At 40.4% G+C, this 2,239-nt stretch overlaps 1 long non-coding RNA gene across 1 annotated transcript; it reads left to right on the top strand.

Moving 5' to 3' along the window:
• Positions 1 to 602: 602 nt before the first annotated feature.
• On the top strand, positions 603 to 1,412 carry LOC114557305 (uncharacterized). Its single transcript, XR_003692785.1, has 3 exons — positions 603 to 709; positions 1,122 to 1,181; positions 1,383 to 1,412. It is a non-coding gene; the product is annotated as an uncharacterized LOC114557305 (long non-coding RNA).
• Positions 1,413 to 2,239: the final 827 nt, after the last annotated feature.

Raw genomic sequence — 2,239 nt, 5'->3', positions numbered from 1 at the left:
GGAGCAATTAACCGAAGGTGACAGACATCCAGCCGAAAAGAAGGACAATCGGGCAGAATTTGCGGCGGCACCAGAGCACTCCTGAAAGTGGAACATCATGGATATAGACTAATGGTTTATTAACAAAAAGGGAGAACAGAAAAAAATGGGGCTCAAGGGGAAGCTGGGCATAGTAGCAGGTTGTTGGCAGCCTGGGTTTGTGAGCGGAGAGCTGAGTGTAGGCTGAGAAAAACAGGAACGAGGCTGGGCAAGCCAAACAGGCAGGTAAAGCACGGCAGGGCTAAAGAGGCAAAACAGAGCACAAGGTCAGACAACAGGTAACAAAAAAAGGCAGTGAGCAGAAATGCAAGTAAAGAGGGAAAAGGTTGGAAAAATTGACAGAGAGTTCACCACTGTGGGTACAACGACAAACTGGCGAGGAATGGAGTGTGAGACCGCGTAAAATACTGCAGCAGGAGTTGATGGCAATCAGTGCTGAGGGCTTTCAGGTGTAATAGTGTGTTTTGTGTATATTCCAGCTAACTTTATTTTCTTATGGTACTGTCTCAAAAGGGGAAACAGGATGTTCCATTAGTTGACAATGACGGGGGGATTTACTACCTTCTTATAATGTTAGATTAGCCTTGTGAGTTGAATTGTTTTTCGTTTAGATATGTTTATAATTGTGATTGGCGAATCACCTGTGTATTGTGGTACATGCGCATGAGAGGTATGTTGACGGAGTATCCCGCTTATAAATGTAATTCCAATGTTGATGCACTATGCCATGACTATGTTCTGGAGGAGTGACGAGGGACAGATGTGGTGTGTATGGCTGAGTCTGTATTGTAATGTGTTTCAAAGTTATTGCAAAAGTTTGTATCGCACTGTGTTCCTTTGAAGTGCCGCTGCTTTGCCGCTGCATGCTCAGACTCGCGCCTCACGACCCGCGGCATTATGGGGAAATGTAGTTTTCCTGAGGGATTTGTATAGAACAAATGTGATGTGTATTTTTACTGTTCTAGTGTGTGTGTGTACATATGATGTTTCTGTGTTTACCTGTGATCTATTACACATGAGGCAGGGCATGTTTACTTTATTTTGCATTTGTTTTATTTTATTATTTTATGTATCCCTCACAGTAGTCTGAGAAGAGGGTGTGTGGAACTGATGAAATCCTGTCACATGTTGTGTCATTACAGGTATGGTTGTCAAAAGAAAATAAACCACTATACGATCATTTCAATTAATATGTTTTACTATACTGTGTAAATGTTTTGTTATCTTTAGACTGTGCAAATGTTTTGTTATGCTCAGTCTGTTTTGGAAACTGAGAGAGACAGTAGTCCTAGAAAAGGGGTGTGGAACTGATGCAGTCCCTGTCACATGTTGTGTCATTACAGACTCACTCAGTAAAACAAAGATCCAAAGAGCTGTGGTGTCGTGGTGATTTTGTGGTGTGTCATGAAACCGCTACACAGGTGGTTGATTGAACTGGCAGGTGAGTGGAAGCAGATGGGCCACGCCCAGCCTCTCACAGAAATTACAAGCTATGTTTCCATCGACCCGCTTTTATCCAAATTAAGTGATATTGAATGAAAATGCCATATGGAAACAGTAAAATCCGATTGAATTTCATGAATATCGACTCAAAGAAAATACGCTCGGGTCTCATCGGATTTTTTTCTCTGATCGATCATACGGCTTATCGATAAACGCTGATGGAAACGTTATTTGCGAATAAATAATGAATTGCGATTAAGTTTTAGGTCATTTTATGGTTGCAACCAAGAAAAAGTTTCAGTTCATTTCCGCCTAGTATTTCCGCTCTTTTTGCACACATGACAGGTGTCAACAAAAAAAACAGATGTAAGTGGACAAACGAGGAGACGATACTTTTAAAATTGAATTTACCAGAAAAATATAACAGCTATTTTAGATAGCAAAAATCTAAGAAACGGCATCATTTTATCAGGAGCTCGCGTGAGAAATGACCAACAAAGGTTACGACAGGGACATTCTAAAAAATTTAACGTGAAAAAGCTTAACATGGTTTAATGTATCTAAACAACGTCGATCCTCACCAGATTTATCATGGTCATATCTTGTCATGAACAATTACGCCTGTCAAAAAACTAAATCGAAATCCAACGATTATAGAAGTTATCTCACGTTGTTTTCTTCATCAGTGGCCGTATGGCGAGGAAAAGCTTAACGTGGTTTAATGTACCAAAACAATGATCAATCATCACCAAATTTC

The sequence above is a fragment of the Perca flavescens genome, chromosome 6, assembly GCF_004354835.1.
Source record: "Perca flavescens isolate YP-PL-M2 chromosome 6, PFLA_1.0, whole genome shotgun sequence".
NCBI classification, from domain to species: domain Eukaryota; kingdom Metazoa; phylum Chordata; class Actinopteri; order Perciformes; family Percidae; genus Perca; species Perca flavescens.
Note: the sequence above shows the minus strand (reverse complement) of the source record. Positions and strands in the feature narration are given on the sequence as shown.